This window comes from Amblyomma americanum, chromosome 11 (genome assembly GCF_052857255.1).
Source record: "Amblyomma americanum isolate KBUSLIRL-KWMA chromosome 11, ASM5285725v1, whole genome shotgun sequence".
NCBI classification, from domain to species: domain Eukaryota; kingdom Metazoa; phylum Arthropoda; class Arachnida; order Ixodida; family Ixodidae; genus Amblyomma; species Amblyomma americanum.
Genome location: NC_135507.1, coordinates 5,780,243 through 5,794,931, shown reverse-complemented (window position 1 = coordinate 5,794,931; position 14,689 = coordinate 5,780,243).

The window sequence follows — 14,689 nt, the reverse complement described above, 5'->3', positions numbered from 1 at the left end:
TTTGTCCCTTGTCCCATTTTGCGCTACCCTCACATAATACACTCTGTACCCAATCGGCGCTAGCGCTGCTTTCGCAACGTTCAGTTCAGTATCTGGTCCCTCAAGCAGACAACATCCGTATTTATCTGACAGGGTAGCCATACGGAAGAAACGCGAAAATTCGAGAACACCACGCAGGTGAAAATGTCTTAACTCTTTCGTTACCCCGATAGGCAACGGATATACGCTGGGCAGACGGGGGTGCCTAAACAAAAGACTAAGAGAGCACAAGAGGGTCTGTGTGCAAGTTTCAAAATCCGGGAATCTGGCGCCTCACTGTGCACAATGCGAATGCATTCCACTCATAAAAAAGACGAAAGGTATAGGGAGAGCTAATTAAGAGCAGGAAAGAATAAGAAGTTATTGAAAAATTTGCCATGAAGAATGCGCCAGATATGCGTCAGTGCACCTTCAGTCATTTTAGGAACAACCGAATTTAACTATCTGAAGGACCGCAATCTTAAGCTTTTTTAATATGCAAGTGTTGGCAGGCAAGATTTCTTAATTTCGTGTTTGGTTTCTATTTTTGCTGTTTAAAAGTCAAGCAGCGGATCTAGGGCTACTGCACATCTTCTTGCGCATGCTTTGACGTCGTGGAGTGTTTTTATACTCATGTCTCTTCAGAAAAATAAACAGTTATTATTAGCGCATATCGTCGTGCGTGTTTGTACGTGTCCATTCTGTGCCAGTTAGCGTTTTCTGATTTGTGTTTTTCATGTCTCTCCTGCCTGGGCCTATTTGGCCTGCAGGATTGTGAAATAAACAAATAAATTACCAAACACAACAGCAGAAACCACAGGACATATGCTCTCTTCAAGCGCTGTGTCCACTGTGGACGCGACCTAAAACTGTTCATATTCTCTTTTTTCACCTTTGAATTCGGCGCCCTTAACATATTTAAACCCCATTCGATGCGCGCCCGCGGAAAATGATATGTTGGCAACCCATTAAAACAAAAGGTCACGTGGCTATAAATGTCAAGTTTGTGGCGCCATCTTTTGCATCTAAACCGAAATGTGTTTGTAAATTGCTTGTAACAACTAGACATGGCCATCGCGACGTTTTATGGCGGGACAAACAAGTAGCTTAAATTAATTTTGCATGCGCTTTTTTCAAATACTGACAAATTATGCAATTTACCGTTCGGAATGTGTAAACAGGTTAAAGTAGAAATGGCACACCAATTTTCACTGCCATATACGGAAAAAAAGTGCATCCCGTACCTTCACGGTGTCTCTCATCGTCTAAGATCTCAGCATGACAAAATGTGCGGGTGGACTTCTCCGCCGAGCAAAACGTTGAGAATGTGTGCGCTGCAGTGAATAAGAATCTTGAACCGGCCTCTTCCACGAAAGGACGCTCGACGGCGGGCTATGTGTGAATGCAGAGAAGGTCATTAATTAAGGGGTGATGTATAGTAGAATAGAAAGCTGGGCGAGTTGGTTGTTATCCATATTAAACCCCCGTGTTGTGCTTGTTCTGTCCTCGTCTTTTTCGCGGTGTTTAATATGGTGTGTAGGGTTCCTTTGTCCTGTGGAAAGATGTATTATAAGAGAGAGTGTTGGGCGAATCGGTCAGACATTTCAGCAAAGCGTACTGCGCACACACAGACAAGGACAAGAAAGTTAACACGTAAGTGCAGACTCGCGACTGATATATTCGACAGAAACAAACAAACAGACAAACACCTTTTATAGCCACATTGTAAATACTGCCGCTCAAATAACAGTGAATATTAATCTAGACAATGTTCACTACAATAATGGCTCAGTTTTTCTTGATCCTGTCAGCGAAGCCGAAGTGACGGAAGTAATAAAAAGTCTTAATAACAGCAGCGCTATTGATGTTGATGGCATGCAAGTGAAACCTTTGAAACACGTCATCTGTGTCCTTGCTCCCTGCATAAATTACGTTTCCAATTTATGCCTTGAACAAGCGGTATTTCCACACCAAATGCAAGTTGCACGTGTGAAGGTATTGTACAAGAAAGGTGATAAGAATGATATGGGGAATTACAGGCCTGTTTCCATACTACCTGTCCTATCAAAGGCATTCGAAAAAATCATTCTCAAGCGATTTTCGAAATTTGAAGAGAAACATAACCTCATAGTTGATTGCCAGTATGGATTCCGAAAGGGAGTTAGCACCGAGTCGGCACTTCTTGCCCAAAAAGAGTATATTTTAGACCACATTGAACAAGAAAACGTAATATTAGGCATATTTATAGATTTTTCAAGAGCCTTTGACCTCATAAATCATCAGATACTGATCACGAAGCTAGAAAGATATGGCTTTCGGGGTGTGGCTGCGGCGTTAATCCGATCATATTTAACCAATAGGAAGCAAATTGTAGATATAGAGGGATTTTGTTCGGATTCACTAGCAGTTAACTGTGGCGTGCCGCAAGGCAGCATTTTGGGGCCATTCCTTTTTAATCTCTACGTGAATGACATAGTAAGCGTAACCCCATCCACAAAATTTGTCATTTACGCAGATGATACGAGTCTATTCTTTTCAGCAAATGATGCTGATCAATTAATTCGCCATGCGAATGAAAGCCTAGCCAAGCTAGAAAAATGGACTGAAGAACACCTTTTAAAAATAAACATACAAAAAACAAAGGCAGTTCTATTTCACGCCAGAAATAAAACTATAACAACTAGCCACAGTGTTTTGCTCAAATCAACCCCAGTTGAAATAGTGCCTTGGATTAAAACATTAGGTGTTACGTTTCATGAGAACTTATCTTGGGATGCACATATTAACTACTTAACCAAAAAACTTTCTCAAGTAGTCGGCCTCATATATCGAAACGCAAGTGTACTACCGCGTAATGTAATGATAATGCTGTATAATACCTTGTTTTGTTCAAGACTTAATTATTGCCATTTAGTTTGGGCCTCTACGACGCAAAACAATATACACAAAATTCATATTCTGCAAAAAAAGTTTCTACGTGCCGTTGCAAGTGTCCCCATGTGCTATCCCTCGGAACCATTATTTCACATGTATAACGTGATGCCTGTTACGAAGATTTATGGTTATCGTCTGTGCAAACAATACAAACAAGAGATAAAAAATGGTACTTGTTTCTTGCGTTAGATAGCCAACATAAGTAGTCATCCTAAAGCATACAACACGCGAAATTTTGAGAGGTGGAAAGTTGAAACATGTAGGACAACATATGGATTACAAATGTTAAAAAACCGGTTACCAAGGCTTTTAAATACGTTGCATAAGAAAAACATACAACCCGAAAATATTACTTTCAAGAAACTTCGCCACTACTTTACGAACTAAAAATAAGAACAACAAAATAGTCTCACAATATTCTATCTCAAAGCGTCACTTTCATTTTGCTATGTTGTCTATATATCTCCGGCGATGAGATTTGTTGAAAGTGTGTGCCCTCTTGTTGCAGTCAGGTTTTCGTGGAAACTTCCTTTTTTCAATGTATAGCTTTTGTTTGCGGTTTCACACTTTCATGCATTTGTTTTGTGGTTGCTGACCGCTACCTGTAGTTGCCAGTGTGGGGGCCTGCGGCCTTGTCAAGCTACCTTAATGACAGCTTTTTCTGCTGGCCTCCGGCATCATGTACGTGTGATGCAAATAAAGTTATTATTATTATTATTATACCCTAGAAAATGCCATATCTACGGCCACGTGCAGTTCAAAAGTACGCCTTCTTTTTCGTAGAAGTTAATCGACGCGTCACTACATTGTCATCCCCATCTTTTCTTGTGAAATATGCCTCGACAAGTTAACGCGCGACCTGATCTTTTCTTCTAATAAATATTTTAAGTTTTTTCCAGCAAAGGCAGGCACGGATTGTTCCGTGTAGCCTCGTGGCATGCGCCGCATTGCAGGGGCAAATTCGACCCTGCTTTAGACGTTATTGAAAGCTAGTGCTCCTTTAAACGATCATTTAAACGTTCAGATGGGTTGCGCTTAATAAACATTCACATGAGAGAAGACGACAGAAACACAAACTAACAACTGATTTATTCAAAGAACAGACATTTAAATGTATGCATGTCAGCGCAGGCACAAAAGGGTATCACAAGCACACAAGAGTGCTTTCAAGGAAGCGTGCCTTTCTTTTATATAGTCTGGTTGAAGTACGCTTCTAGAAATTCCCTTACTTTCTCATTTTTGCTCTTGCGCAGAATAGTAACTTGTTTGTGTAGAGGCATGCATTTGTGATAAAGGCAATGCACCGCCAGGTGACGCTGCTCCTTGTTTTCAATGGACCGCTCGTGTTCACGAGCGCGAATATAGATACAGCGGCCTGTCTGCCCTATGTAGATTTTGCCACATGTGATGGGAATCAGATAAACCACGCCAACCTGCCAGACCATGCAGGGGATAACTGTGCTTTACGCCGCAGCCATGTTGCTTCTTTTCCGTGGCGTGCCTTCTAATGTGGGCGCAAAGGTGGCCCAGCTTGCGGGGGGCCGAGAAAACCAGTGGGACGCCGTACTCGTTTCCTACTTTCTTAAAATGGTGTGCAGTCCTGTGGACATACGGAATTATGACTGGCCTGTTGGATTTGATAGATGCACCAGTTCGTACATTATGAGTGGATTTTTTTTTCTTTATCAACGTTTGGACAACTGCAAGGACAACCACATCAAGAAAACCAGCCTCCTTCAACCTTGAAATCTGCACGTCGAAGCTGGTTCGCATGGCATGCGTACAGGTTTTAGTGGTTTTAGAGTGTGCGGAATCGTAAGGTAATAGTTGTTTCCTTGAGCGGGGGCAGAAACACCAACATACATGTTCATGAGATTATGTAAGCTTAAGGTCCAGGAACTGGAGATTGCTATCGACAGGGGTAAAGTTACATGGGTAAAGGTTAAGCCTGAGGCATTAGTCTTAATGAGATTTAAAATTTCCGCAACGGCATCGTCATACATAAAATTACTCCGTTTCTTCACGAAGAAAGAGAAGCTCCATTAATTTTTAACGCCAGCTGGAAACCGGGGAACCACATGACAGCGTTTCAGGGTGTGGAGATGGGGTTTTGAAGATACTCTAGAATAAAAAGAAAGCGTCGATCTTGGACATTTCTAAACTATATCTGCGGAGCAGTTGTGGTTGAACTGTTATTTGCTGTTCATTAATTGGTCATACAGGTGTATACTGTTATTTGCCTGGACGTCATTTAGGACACCTTTACTTTTTAGCTTGCCACCCTGTCATCAGGAATTGTCACAAACTCGTTCATAAAAGAGCTAAAAACAAAACTCATTTTCGTGTGGAAAATGTTCAGTCCATACTGGAATATTGCTGCTCGCTGTGGCACCATCGGCACCAGAGGTGTAGACAAACTAAAAAGGGCACAGTGGAGGCGTTTATGATGTCTTCGAAAAATATACGCTTGGAATTGCAGCGGGTGTCAAGCAAAAAGCAGTCTGAGGGTGCAGGAGCGCAGGTGTTGCTTGAGATCAATTCTTTTACATGCCATCGTTATCAGCCTGACTACGACCACTGCAGGGCAAAGGCCTCTCCCGTGTCTCTCCAATTAACCCTGCTCTTTCCCAGCTGCGGCCACCCTATCTCGGAAAACTTCTTAATCTCATCCGCCCACCTAACCTTCTGCCGCCTCATGCTGCGCTTGCCTTCCCTTGGAATCCACAGCGTTACCCTTAAGGACCAGCGCCTATCTTCCTTAAAGGTAACGGAGTGGATTCCAAAAGAAAGCAAGCGCGTGTGCATCACTCTAAAACTGGCCTAAGCTATGATATATGTATTTTATCGAACAGTTTGCGTCTCTATGCTGAGAGATAGTTTGATGAAAGTAAAGGAAGTTAGCAGCAGGTCTGATATTTATGAGAACTTTGTTGCATCACTATAAAACTGGCCTAAGCTATGATATATGTATCTTATCGAACGATTTGCGTCTCTATGCTGAGAGATAGTTTGATGAAAGTAAAGGAAGTTAGCAGCAGGTCTGATATTTATGAGAACTTTCCCATCTCTATAAGGAATTGGAATATGCTGCCTACCAGAGTTCAAACTGTGGCCACCGAACCATTTGCATTAACACTCTTAAGTTATCAGCTGCTCTGTTTTGTCTTGTATTATGTGACCAACTGCTGCAGTACTCATTTTATTATGTAATTACCTGCTTCGTACGTGTAATGTGTCATACACCCTGCCGTTATAACTTCCCGGATTGCAGTTTGATGGCGCTGTGGATAACAATTATTAAATTTTCGCGTTCCAGAAAAAAGGAGAGAAAGTATCATCGTCGCCATTATTTCGAGTACATCCGATTCTTTTAGAGTTGCCACAATTGATAGCACATTCTGCGTTGTTTTATCTTATCGGAATGTTGGCAAGACAGAGCTGCAGGAAGTCTGACAGCATTTCGGATAACTGCGAGCAGCCGCTAAGGACCTTCGCTACATTTCCCCGAAAAACTAAGGAAATGAGAAAGGCAGTAGCGAGTTATGGGCAAATTTCAATGCCAGGGCGGCGCTTCGATTGCTCTACTGTTTTGCTGAAAACTGCAGTAATGTCATCATCATGATCATCATGATCAGCTGCTGCTGCAGCCAAACTACTTCCGCCGCAGAACAAAGGCCTCTTCTCACTGACCTTCAATTAAAGCTGGCCTGAGCTAGCGGCGGCCGCACTATTGCGCAAATGTCGTTATCTTATCTACTCGCCTGATTCTCGCCGCCCCCTGCTACGCTTGCCTTCTCTTCGAATCCAGTCTGCTGTAACCCAAGGGGACATCGCTCACATGCTCTTAAATTTGCTGTTCGGGTCGTGACGAACGCGCGACGACATTCTCAACGATAAGAAGCACGCCTAAAGGGGCTGATAATGTTCCTAATCTAGGTGGTATCAAACCAGCCCAGACAGCAAACCCACGCGACGTGCGGCTTCCGCATAGTGCAGGGGCTCGTATCGAGGCATATGCGCGGTAAGGGGGCATCTCCAGAGCATTATTGGTGCAGACAGCGCGTGCAACTGAAAAGTGCTTGCTTCTTTCGCTAGGCTGAGTGTTACGGCGCTGCGATCGGCCGGGATTTTAGCCATTGGTTTAGTGCCTTGTGGCGTGAAACCAGCAATGTGTTCGGAGCGAAGTTATTGCCTTTCAACGCCTAAGAAGGTGGGGACGCCGCCTCCGCAGAAGAAGTGACACTAGTGCAGTGAACTGGATCAGTATGGTCAACCCCTAATCTAGTTCAGTACAGGCCGCTGTGACGACGGCAGGACGCCAGTAATTGGACCATGGCTACGCTGGGCACAAATGCGCGGCTGGTTGTCCCTTTGAAATGAACGTGGGAAATTAAATTTACTGCTGTTAACTAAAAAAAAAAAAACGCACCAGAGGTGGAGCCGAACCCAGCATTATCACGTGAGGTGCATTATCACGTAGGAGGTCCCATTACAGTCTTTGACTTGGGGACCTCCTTCTGCATGATTTGCAGTACTTATGAAATGTATAAACATATAAATACTGATTCTGATTCTGAAAAAAAAGGAAGCAGCCTCGGCTGATTTTTTTTCTTCTTCATTGCATGGAACTACGCCCACCCTGACAGGCTTCAAGTCTGCCCAAGAATAATACTGTTTACTTTCCATAGTCAGTAACCATGCACCACAACACAGCCTACTCAGTGCGCATCAGCTGAGACAGGAAGCATGACGGGTTGCGTGATGCTTCATGTCTCAACTGATGCGCATTGGGTCAGCTGTGTTGTAGTGCATGGTTATTAACTATGATAAGTATTATTCTCTAGCATATCTACTCGAAATTATTTGGCCTATATTGGAAAACTTGCACTTCCCTGCCATCACTTAAACATGCAGTGAAGCAACACTTATTTGCTAGTCAACGCAATAACGCTCTTGCTCAGCCTTTTATTTTACCTCTCTGTATTTGTATTATTTTATTTCTACCTGATATTTTATTTGGAACGATGCTACTTACTGTCCATTTTCCAAAACAGCATATTTATTGACACTGATTGCTCTACGTGTTTTGTAACTGCTTCAATCTTATGCGATGTTTGCCTTTTGTTAGCTTTCCTTCTTGGTCTATTAATTTATGCTTATTTCTTGTTTATCCCCGCCATGTATTGATTAATGTATTTCGTTTATTTGTTAATAAGGAAGTCCCCTGACAGCTTATGACTTTGGTACCACCTTATGCTCTATACAATCGCATTTCCTCTTCTTGTGTATGATTTCTGAAGTAAATCTCAAATGTCAGCGTTCTTCCGAAGAGGTCAGGCACCTCCAGACGTGATTATTCGGTGGTGGTGAGGCACGGGAAGCGATGATACGGAAGGTGAGGAAGAAATCTGTTTACAAAAAATCTAAGAGCAAGAAATGTAAGTTACAAGAGCACGGTCACTCAGTCAATTACACAAACTAGCTGCAACTCTCACTTCGAGAAACAACTGTAGAGAACCGTACATTAGCTAAAGCCTAATTAAATAACCAGAGCCGATAGTCGGATACAACTCAAGAACGAAGCGGCTTTTCTCCGTCAAAGTCCTCCTTCCAGCCAATGGTGTCGGTCGATTCTCATGACCCTGCTAGCGTGACAATGCAGCAGTTGCAGATGAAAAGGAATAGCCCCCTCCCTCTATGTCTGGGGATACTCTCCCCCTTTCATTGTTACGCTCGTATGTTCATGAGAAGGGGTCCTTGAAGAGAGAGACCGCTTAGCTCTTGAGTTTTATCCGACTACAGGCACTGTACAAGCACGTGCTAATAAGGCAGTGAATACTCATTAGCATCCACTCTAGCGCATACACACGACTATAAAGGGAAAGCTATACAGGTTCAACAGAAACTTCGTAGTTAAAGAAAAATATGTTTTGGTTCAGGGTTCGAACCCGGGACCACCGCTCAGTGGGACAGTCGCTCTAGTATCTGCGGAAGTTCTAAAGATTTCCATTGTAGCCGTCTGGCAGGGCTTGGGTGGGTGGTAATGAGTACTACTCCCCTATTACATATCTCTTCAAACTAGGAGGATTCCCTACACATTAATCTAACACTGCTCCCACTCGAGTTGTGGACTGATTCGCTCTAGCTCTACCATATCCTCACCATCCCAGTTAGCTTAGTTGCTACAGTGACTTCTTCGATAAGACGATGGTCCCGGGTTCGAACCTCGGATCAGGAAGAATTATTCTTTAACTACGAAATTTCTGTGGAAGCTGCATAGCTTTGTAGCCTTTATGGCTGCGCTTGGGCGGATGCTAATGAGTAATTACTCCTTTATTACAAAGCTACTTCACCTTCGGGCATTCCCCTAAACATTGGACCAAGTACGTGATAAACGAAGCCCTTGCTCGACAGCGATATCTGTGTCAAACCCTGCCCAAAGTTCGGCTTGTCAGCGTTAATACCGGTACATTTTTCAACCACAGGTGTTCCTCTGAAGACAAAAAAAAATTTGCAGCCTTAGTTCAACAGTTTCTCCTTTATGGGTTTTCTCCACGCACTCTGAAACGGTACTCTATGATGATCCATAACAGCGCGACAGACGGGACAAGGAAGAGGAGACACAACACACAGCGCTGTGTTGTGTCTCCTCTTCCTTGTCCCGTCTGTCGCGCTATTATGGATCATCGTCAGCACCAACTCGCCCAACAACTGGTATTGTCGGTACTCTATGCCCTCTGAAACATGCAACAACGTCTTGTGGCGTATGTGTAGTTAAATACACGCGCGACAAAATGTGGATTTAAACCTAAATTGGAAATATCATGGTAAAGCGCGAGAACCTTGAGAGCTGTTCGGAGGAAGCACAGAGATAGACAAAGCGCGCGACTTGGAAAGCTTCTGAGAGCACCCAGATTGTTGGACAGTTCTTGAAAAGCTGACTGCGCAGGAGCGCAGTGAGTACTGTCGGATCCCCGACAGCACTTAGACTGCAGAAGGGGTTCGTTTACAAAAATTGTGTGAAATACCAATGTGCAATATATTTAACGCGGGGCCTGACGAGGATATAAGGCTTTTTCAAGAGTTTTTAAAGTTTCCATAATAAAGAAGTCGGTGTGGTAATTCCCTGCTACTCGACTTAGGCTTAAAATACCCAATGAAGTTAAAATACGAGGTGGCCACTATCCCTGAGTGTTGGGACCCAGTACCGTGCTAAAAGAAAGAAAGAAATCATCAAAACATGCACAACTCCTCTCGATGTCGGAGTTCTTTGCTTTTTCATTGTTAGAGTTTCTCCTCTTTCGCTCTCTCTGGCGTAATCTTTCTAATCTCTCTCTCTGACATGCTACTGCTCCCTCATCCAACCTGCTGCTTCTCGAAGGGAGATTTCCGTGCGCTGCGGCGAGCCGCTCGCAGTTGTCGTCGAGTTGGAAACCATGAGCACTCGAGCACTCGCGCGGCGTTTTGTCGTTGCTGACGCTCCTCGCGCGCTTTCTTTCTTTTTTTTTGCATTGGGAGCAGCGTCGCAGCACCCAGTCTCTCTCGTCTGACGTCATCTTCGCTCGTTCTCTCTTGGGTGAGACAAACCAGAGCTGGGCAAACGGGGCGGCAGTGTGCAGCGCGCCTGCGCCGAGTGGAGGCGCGTGTTCGCGCGAGCGAGAGACCGAGCCGCACATTCGTAGGACGGACCGTCTCAGCTCACTCCTCGTCTGCTGTATCGAGGGTGGAAGGATACTCGGATCTCGCGCTCCTGTAGGTAGTGTTGTAGGCGGGTAGTGTGGTTCCCTGTTGAGCTGATACTCAAGAACACCGCAAGCTGTGTGGGCATCTAACCTTACGTTTATTTGGAGGACGTCATGGAGTGGTGCGCTGTCGTTGCCCACATTGTGTTCGTGTAGTGAGCAGAGAGTCCCTGGAAACAGGTGAGCTTACGTGGTGATCGGCGCTGTTAGGGACGCCGCCAGAGTGTCTTATCGTGCCCGAGGAAACCCACACGCTCGCTAGAGTTGGCGGGAGAACGCAGGCAGCAACGCATCCAGGGTCCACGAGGGAGAATATAACGCCATGGAAGAAACCGAAACGATCGCTGTTTTGAGGATGGACGGCTTGTTGGATAATCCGAATCAGTGGATACTACTCCTGGTCCTGTGGTGGATCAACGAAGCGTCTGCTGTGGTGGTGGTTCTATTGTTTTTCCTGCAGTGGTTGGCGACCTGCACTTGTGGTGCTCAACAGCGAGGTATCACGTCGCGGACTGAAGGCGACCGCACAACGCAGGAACAAGCGAGTTTTGCACTGCCAACGGATAATCCCTCAGTCGAAAAAACTAGTACGCACGGACTTGTACCATCAGTCGCAGCGAGGACGGAAAATGTTCCTCACGCGCCAAATAGCAGCCGTCTCGAAAAGACTCTGCCTGACGTCGATGTGCCCCCTTCACCGCAGATACCGAGACAAGAGTATCATAGAGTGCCTGTTCATTTGGTCAGTGTACCACCCACACCGGTTTCTGAGCCCGAAGAAGAAGCTCTTAGGCCCCGTCCTGTCGCCGCCATACGAGGAATGCCTCGACCCGTAGAGGCTTCTGTACCACCTAGCCTTGCTGGTGCACCACCTGCGCTAGTTCCACAGACAGCGTCGGTGCACCCGACCGCAACGGTCCCTCAGCCCGCACCGGTTCCTCAGACCGCACAGACCACCATAGCGGCTCGTCCTGCCGACCTGCCGCTAATGCCTCCGGTGTCACCCCGTGCCGCGGATGCAGCTCCCACGGAATTTGTTACTACGGCGTCTCGACCTTTGCCTGAATTAGAAAGTGCCACCGATGACTCGACAGTTGACAATGCATTACTGAGGTTGACTGCAACTTCATTTCTGTGTGGTGCGCTGAGAACCGACATCACTGCCACGTACGAAGACTGCAATGCTAGCGCAACAAGCTACATGACCCCACCTCCTGCGCTGGTCACGTGTTCGCAGCCGGCTCCAAAGCCAAGCCATTCGCGGAGTGTGACTCCTAAATGCGGCTCCTGCGGAAAATTCTTTAAGGTTGTGCCGGGCGAAGACTCCAGTCTTTGCGAATCCTGTCAGAGCAGTCGTCGAAAGAAAGAACAGTGCGCGTACAGCACTCTGGAGCCAAAACGTGCTGTTACCCCAAACTGCGGTCGCTGCGGTAAATTCTACAAGGTTGTCTCCGGCGGTGACCCTAGCCTTTGCGAATCCTGCCAGCACGGCAGTCAAAAGAAAGTAGAGGCCGTGTACACGACCCCACAGACAAAACGTGCTGTTACGCCAAACTGCGGAAGCTGCGGAAAGTTCTACAGGGTAGTGCCGGGCGGAGATCCTACCACGTGCCAGTCTTGTCAGTATGGCAGTATCGTGAAAGAATTGTTCCCGTCCACTAGCCCGCAACTGCAACGAACACCAAACTGCGGCCGCTGCGGAAAGTTCTACAAGGTTGTCCCTGGCGGTGACGCTAGCCTGTGTGAATCCTGTCAGTACAGCCATCGGAAGAAAGAACTGGTCACATACAGCAGCCCAGAGCCAAGACGTTCCGTCACACCAAACTGCGGTGGTTGTGGTAGGTTTTACAGAGTTGTTCCAGGCGGGGACTCCAGCCTTTGTGAGTCCTGTCAGTACAGCCGTCGACTTACAGAAGCGGCCGCGTACAGCACACCGAAGCCAAGACGTTCTACCACACCAAACTGTGGTGGTTGCGGTAGGTTCTACAGAGTTGTTCCGGGCGGAGATCCTAGCCTTTGTGAGTCCTGTCAGTATAGCTGTCGGCTTACAGAAGCGGCCGCGTACAGCACACCGAAGCCAAGACGTTCTACCACGCCAAACTGTGGTGGTTGCGGTAGGTTCTACAGAGTTGTTCCAGGAGGGGACCCTGGCCTTTGCTCGTCTTGCCAATACGGTTCTAGCGTCTACAGAGAGCCAGCCATGTGTTACTCTCCTGCTGCAGTGTCTTATCGGTCGAGCCCAGTGTCGAGCCCTCCGAGGCAGAGGCGACAGACTCCGAACTGTGGCTCTTGTGGAAAGTTCTATAGGCGAGTGCCGGGCGGCGATCCCAACTATTGCGCGCGCTGCCAGTAACTGGCTCAGTGTCTGCGATCGGTATGCACCTCTCTCACTATCAAACAATGCAAATGGTCAGGGTTTTCAAATAAAAGATTAATGTCATGACCGCGCCTGCTTGTCGCATCACATTAAATCTCTGTTCTGGCGCTTCGGTGTCTCAAGTGGTTATGGCGCTCGCCTGATGACCCTGAAAGACGCGGGTTCAATCCGGGCCGCGGTGGTCGAATTTCGATGGCGGCGAAATTCTAGAGGCCCACGTATACTGTGCGATGTCAGTGCACGTTAAAGAACCCCAGGCGGTCGAAACTTTTCTTTCACCATTTTTTCTCGCGATTCATCTATGAAACAGGCTTGCCAATAGCATTACACTAATTGGCATAACCAACACGAATTTGTTCACAAATATGGCCTTTTTGGAAATAGTTGTTTATGATTGTTTTCCTTGATACTTTGTATTACTCCTCTAATGTTAACGCCCGTGAGAGTATTTAAGGCACACGAGTAAACATAATAGAAAATCATGTGTGGGTAAACGAATTTTTCTTAGAGATAACAATTATGCAGAATTTATCAGACACGAAGCTTCACTGAGAGTGAAAATGGCTTAAATGTCAACTGACTGCGGCCACTCGCAGAACACCATTGAAATCCACGCAAAAACAGTAGCCTTTAAACTGCAGCAAATATGCCGTCGAGCAGCAACACCGGGAAAGAATGCGCACTCTCACATAGTTTCGTGTTCGCCGAACGAACAGGGTCACCGGAGTACCCTTCCTTCATCTACTGGCGGCAACCTGTGACGTCATCATCTCCATCGATTGCTTCGTAAACAGGTTGGTACTGTCTGCGTTCCGCTCCTCCAGAACGATTTAAGCACCGTTTTTTTTCTTACTTTGCGCTGCGCGGAACTGCACCTAATTTTCGTTAGCTCAGCGACAGGCTGTGCAAAAACAGCTGGTGGGGGCTTTTAAAGTAAAAATTAAAAAGTTCTTGTACTTTGATTACTCGCATTAAGGAATCGACCGCCGCAGCAGAATGTGCTTTCCATGATAGGTTTGGATGTTCATTTACCCCTAAGTCCAACGTAAAAACAAAATCCCGTTCGATACAGCTGTCGACCTCGCCCAGGTGACGTAAGAACAGATGGGCGACGTTGGACGGGCCTCGTTCCTCGCTTTCGCAAAAGGTTCAGTTCATTCCTTATTTATTTTTCGATAGGAGGAGACAGGACAGAAAGTTACGACAATGACTTGGCGCTTGACAGGGAGGAGGAAGAGAGACTAATGAAACAGGAGAGGCCTGCCTGGTTGTTGCAGGTGCGACATGGAACCGAGAGCTTTCACATGTTGCCCTTCAGTGCGTGAGAGTATAACGTCGAGATCCCATATGCCGATGTGTCGCTCTTCAGGCGCTGTGGTTTGCTTCCGTCACACGTAGCTAGCAAACCAACCTCTCAGAAACAGCTTGCATTGCTGCACGCTGCTTTCACATTCTTTCTTCCATTGCCGTAGGCCGCATGGTGCGGAACAGCTGGTAGTACGATTCTAAACTCTTTGATATTAAAGGCAGAAGCAAGGCGCAACTATTCACTGCTCCCCAGAATGGTTTAAACTCCGAGCCTTATAGGTTGGCTTGTGAAGAGTTGCGAAGGGGACAG